Below are 6,192 nucleotides of genomic sequence, written 5' to 3' on the forward strand. Positions count from 1 at the left end.
CACTCCAAGTGTCAGTTGAAAAAAAAAGCGGTTTTCGACGATCATTTCTATTCATGCTGTTCAGTGGATTGCCAGCTTTTTTTAAATACAAGCATCATAATTCTTTTAATAAGTGGATTGGGTCATTTATATCTAGATCAATAGTGCATGCAAAGCACAAACTGTAAAAGTATAAATACATCGAGAATTATAATTGAGAGGTAATGGTGGGAACTGAAAGGCAAAGCAGGATTGTTTTAGCTGCTCTTACAGTAGAGATGAATTGTACGATATACCATTTTATCTATTTTTTTATAATTTTTAGCAATTACTTCTCCATTGTCAAACATTAACACAACTGATGTTGGAAAAACGACTCATACGTCGACAAATATTACAAGTTATGACTTCAAGATCTTAGTATCATCCATTCAAATTACAACTTCGATAATACCTACAATGACACAGACCAGATATTATAGTGGAACATTCTTCCTTTCAAACTAGGTAAAACCGTAGGATTGGCTTTTGCTGGCATGATAACAAACTTTGCCAGAAATTTGTCGCGCATATCGGTGTCTTTCGGGCCTGGTGGCATTAGTATTTCTTCACCTAAAAAAATACCACCGAAGGAAAGCAGTACAGTTGAAAATAAAGCTGTAAGAAGTTTTGTGAAGGAGTCGAGCAAAATGGATATTTTGAAACTCATGCCGGATATCAATTGTCAAATTCAAACCATCAACGAGTTGCTTGTCTTGAAAGAACATGAAGATGGCAACCAGAATTTAGATGTTGATAACATTAAAAAAAGCTTGAAAAAAATTAAACAAAATCTTATCATACGAAAGACAAACCTCCCGGAAAGTAACGATAAGGATCTACAAGCTAAAGTAGAAGCCATCTTGACCAAAAGTGTTCAAATCTGCAGAGAGCTAAACGAGCTTGCTAGTATGATGAATATTAACAAGGAGAAAGTGAAAGATTTGACCAAAAGAGGAGAGAAGTTGTCCTTCGAGTACGAAAGTTAGAAAGTGGCTTTTGACGTTGCTCAAGGAGCTAGTCCAATAGTCAATAACCCACCATACTTGGAAAAATTAGCTAAACAACGAACAAGTGGTGACGGCGGCGGCTTGGTTAAGTCAGCTATAGAAGTGGCAAGATTCAAAACAGAAACAGCAAAGGTAATGTTGCAGGATTCTCGAGATAGATACGATAGGTCTGGTGAAATACTTGCTCAGCAGATGAAGGAATATGGTAATGTATTAGCAAAGATGGCTAAACAAGATCTGAGAAAGATTGACATTTGAAACAATTCGACAGATTCTTATTAAAGGAATGACGGTACTCGGCGAGCTGCAAGAGAAATGGGAAAAACTTATGCAGTTTTTCCAAATGCTTTCAAACATTGAGAAATGCTCCCTTCAATCCTCCCTAAAAAATTTTGCTAGTACAACCAATAAGAGAGCGATACTAAGTAAGTAAGGGGAAATCATGTCTAATGCCATGAGAGATGTACTTTTTGAGCAAGCATTTGGGGCTAACAAGACATTTTTAATAACAACATTTGAATCAATAAAGAAACACCAAGTCACCAAGAGACTGTTTGAGTGAAAAAAAGTTACTTTTATCACCTCATACAATTTTTAAAAATGCAGAGAGAACTTTTGAGAATTTATTAGAAAATTGTTTTATTCGAATCTCTGCCTTAAAATAGCTTTAGAGAATTTCAGTGGAATATACTGCGCACCAGGGTCTGGGTATGTGCTCTATTAGAAAACTAAACTACATAAAGGCTTGCATTTTAAAATATAAACTTACGGTTTTCAACAAGTAACAAGTAACAAGTTTCACGACGAATTGACGAATTCACGCCATGAACGTCAAAATTTCTTTCCGTTGTAAGGATGAAGTGATCGGATGCTGAGCTCATGAAAAAATTTAGGAGCCCAGGAATAATTTTTGGAGAACTTTAGAAAGTTGATGGTTCATCCATGGTGCCCAATTTTCAGGCTAGCTGACCAACATCCTGAGTGTCAACCTTTCCATGCCAAATTGTCATTTACAATTGACTTGTCTTTTCTTGTGATTTACCAAACAAGAATCGTATTCTTAGCTGCAAAATGGCCAGAAAAAAGGTTTTAGAACAGCCACAGTACAGCTAAACAGTAACTTGTTTATGGATAATACACTGTTGTAGGCTGATGTCAATAGGTTGTCATACGTAAAAGGTTATAGTGGACATAAAATTCACTGTTTTCAACTTCGTTAAAGTATTTTGTTCATTCTTGATCATTGTTGAGAGGGTTTCTAAACGGGAAGATCAAAGTCAATATCAGTTCAAAATGTAATTCGTCAAAATAATGAATGCAAAAAATACCTACTTTGAATATTTTACTCTGACTTATTGCCCAGCTCAAAAATCAAAGCACAAAACAGTAAACACAAATTGTTTGTTTTTGTATTTAGCTCAGCCTCAAGGGAGTGGTTAAGAAAAGCCACATCAATGCATATCAACCGTCGACAGTAATAATTTTCTTTCTAGTTATGGCGAATAGAAACCACCAATATTTGTTTGTTGTTTCTCAATCATCCATTATAGGCCAAATAGAGGTAAAAATTTGTCAGAGTTATCATGAGAGTTGTTATTCGATAAGACTGTTAAGTTGTTTGAGGTTGTAGCAAATATCGTAATCCTTTCTCAAAAAATTTCCATAAATCAATTTTAAGTTTTCTCAGAATGAATGGAAATGCTATTTCGGAGAGCAGAATTTTATACCTTTTCCGACTTGACCTAGAGCAACCCCGGACTCACTTTGAAGGAAGACGTCGGAAGTTCTTTTTATTTGGGTTATTTTGGCCATTCACGATTGCAATTGCTATTTTCAAGACAATTTTTACATTTGCCACCACGACAAAAATAATATATTTTTAGAAGGGATAGCTTTAGCAATCCTACAAGGCACTTTTATGTACTCCCCCAACAATTCTACATGGCCGCTTGACGTCTCATGCAAACTCTCCACATTATTATTCTCTTTTGTAGCTCACTCAAATGGGCAATAATTGTGTTTTTGAAATAACTTTTTAGTTTGTAGTACACTATTCTCCCTTTACAAAACGGTGACATGATAAAATTAGTTTTTGTTAACAGATGTGGGCACCAGCTTGTCACAGGCCGAATTCTGCTGAATTTGAGTTTGACAAATGACAAGTTTCATCGGGTTACGCTAAGGTTGGATAGCGTTATCCATTGGATGGCAAAATTTTCGAACATGTTAAAAAAGGTGTTTACATTTTCGTTACGACAAAGAAATTTTGTAATCTTAGAAGCAATATTATTTTAATACTTTAAGGCTACGAAAATTTTTGAACATTCAATAAAAACAATAGTGGAAGTTTGGGACAGACTCCAAATTGCTTGGAAATATTCGCATTGAAACCATTTAGGAACCCAAGAATAATTTTTTGAAAACTCTAGAAAGTCGATGGTTCATCCATCATACCCAATTTTTTGGCTACCTTACGAACATCCTCATTGTCAGCCTTTCCATGGCAAATTGTCGTTTATAATTGATTTGTCTTTCCCTATGTTTGGCAAAGCAGAACTCGTAATCTTAGCAGCAAAATGTCCAGAAAAATGTTTTAGAACAGCCACAATCCAGGGGCCGGTTGCATGAAGCCTGGATAGCGTTATCCATTGGATAGCAAAAATTTTCAAAATTGTAAAAAATGCTAAATAACGTTATCCAGGGTTCGTGCAACCGGCCCCAGTTAAACAGTGACAGTTATTTGTGGATAGTACACTGTGATGAACTGATGTCAATATTTTATATTTTGTCATACGTAAACGGTTAGTGGACAAAAAAAATCACGTGTTTTCAACTTCGTTAAAAAGTATTTGTCCATTCTTGTCATAGTTCAGTAAAAAAAATACCTAAATTAAATATTTTACTCTGACTTATTTCCAAGTTCAAAAATCAAAATGCAAAAACACAAATTGCTTGTTTTTGTGTTTAGCTCAGCCTCAAGGGAGTGGTTAACAAAAGCCACATCAATGCATATTCACTGTCGACAATAATAATTTTCTTTCTATAGTTATGGTGAATAAAAACAACCAATATTTGTTTGTTGTTTCGCAATCTTATTTGATGATTATTTTAAACTCTATAATCAAGAATAAAAGAAACATTCCCAAATCAAAAATTTTGAGAAAAAAAGAATATTCAAGTGTCATATATTGTCGTTTCAATTTTACATCAAATAGCACAATTACCTGAACTTAGTTCAAATAACTCGACGAGATATTACACAAACAAATGGTTATTACTTTTGCTGACCATTCTTCATGCATGTATATTGATGTAAGAAGCACAAATTTCCTCAACCAAGTCGACCCGTTTTACAGTAATTCTTTCTTTAAGTAGCTATCAAATGACACGTTTTCTTTCTGAGGATTAATCTTCAAATGTCTCACGAGTTGCATAAATGTCAATGAAACCTGAGTTGAACAAAACACCAAAGTAAAATAAGTGTTCCTGATAATAAAAAGAATGACATACAAAACTCTAATGAAGTATTTCCATATGTGACGTCAAGCGGCCATGTTGTAGATTAAATCAAATTGTGCTCAACAGAGCATTAAATCAACTTAAATTCTTTTCACTTTATGGGATTTTCTACCAACATTGTGATTGATGACAACATCCTATTACTTTTATCTAGCTAGAGAAATGAATTTATTAAATTTATTCATATGGCCCCGGAGGGTGAGTGCAGACTTTTCGAAAACTTATCATGGTGGATTAGGAGTACGCAAGATCGAAGTAACGTGATTATCATGAGCCACCACCAATCAAGAACTGAAGAAGAGTAATGTCTATATCAAACGGGCGATATATGTTCGCTATGTTCAAAAACTGGCTGTCATTTTCATGTTCAATAACTATGAAAATGGTCATGTTTCAGCTTATAAACAAACAGTTACAGGAATTATTAAACAGAAAGATCAAGGCAGATGAATAGTTTGAATTCTGATCTAATTTAGCTTTTTACGGTATTTGTAATGGTATTACACTAGATAAAATTGCGTGATCGATAGTGCGTTCTTCGTCAATGCTAAAATTGAGAAATCGTCGTTAAAAAAAGCATCAACAGGAGATGGTCTGGAAATGAGAATTATTAAATCAGCTTTACGCACCATCGTTGTGAAATTAGAGTTTTTCATTTCGTAATGATTTTGGTGTTAAAAAACCAGATATACTTTAAAAGGCTTTTTCTCAAAGTTATTTTCCTCAAAAGACCTTTGTTCTCTTTTTCACTTCAAGCATCGCTCGATGATATGCATGCGTTCGTGATGTGCATCCTATCAACTTTCTTGATGAATTCTTCAACAAAACAGCGTGAATTCATTCTTTCTTTATTAAAAATACATCCAGCAGCCACAGAACATATTTCAAAATGAATCAGTGCATTATACCTCCAAACTGTAACACAGTGACATCAGCAAAAGCAGTTTTTAGTAACCTGTTCCTTGTTTGCCTAATTTTCCAAAAATAGATATCAACGGATATCGATTCGATGGAACACACCTGTCTATAAAGTGTGCATACTGTGTTGTCATAGCTATGTTCTCATGTAAATTTGTTTCAATAAAAATACACAATGCATGCCATCATCAGTTACTATGCAGAAGTCAAATAAAGCAATGACGGGGAATCCTATCAACTTTCTTGATGAATTCTTCAACAAAACAGCGTGGATTCATTCTTTCTTTATTAAAATACATCCAGCAGCCACAGAACATATTTCAAAAGGAATCAGTGCATTATACACTCCAAACTGTACAGTGACATCACATCAGCAAAACCTGTTTTTGTTTGCCTGTTTGCCAAAATAGATATCAACGGATATCGATTCGATGGAACACACCTGTCTATAAAGTGCATACTGTGTTGTCATAGCTATGTTCTCATGTAAATTTGTTTCAATAAAATACACAATGCATGCCATCATCAGTTACTATGCAGAAGTCAAATAAAGCAATGACGGGGAATCCTATCAACTTTCTTGATGAATTCTTCAACAAAACAGCGTGGATTCATTCTTTCTTTATTAAAAATACATCCAGCAGCCACAGAACATATTTCAAAATGAATCAGTGCATTATACACTCCAAACTGTAACACAGTGACATCAGCAAAAGCAGTTTTTAGT

General features: G+C 34.5%; 1 long non-coding RNA gene across 2 annotated transcripts; it reads right to left on the reverse strand.

Moving 5' to 3' along the window:
- Nucleotides 1-277: 277 nt before the first annotated feature.
- On the reverse strand, nt 278-5,753 carry LOC124446863. 2 transcript variants are annotated; one of them, XR_006948545.1, is made up of 4 exons: nt 5,177-5,753; nt 4,253-4,477; nt 1,798-2,092; nt 278-591 (listed from the first exon to the last, which is right to left on the reverse strand). It is a non-coding gene; the product is annotated as an uncharacterized LOC124446863 (long non-coding RNA). The 2 variants fall into 2 exon arrangements; XR_006948544.1 differs by lacking the exons at nt 278-591; nt 1,798-2,092 and having other exon boundaries at nt 4,191-4,477.
- Between the last annotated feature and the right edge of the window lie 439 nt (nt 5,754-6,192).

The sequence above is a fragment of the Xenia sp. Carnegie-2017 genome, unplaced genomic scaffold (assembly GCF_021976095.1).
Source record: "Xenia sp. Carnegie-2017 unplaced genomic scaffold, XeniaSp_v1 HiC_scaffold_22, whole genome shotgun sequence".
Lineage (NCBI taxonomy): Eukaryota > Metazoa > Cnidaria > Anthozoa > Malacalcyonacea > Xeniidae > Xenia > Xenia sp. Carnegie-2017.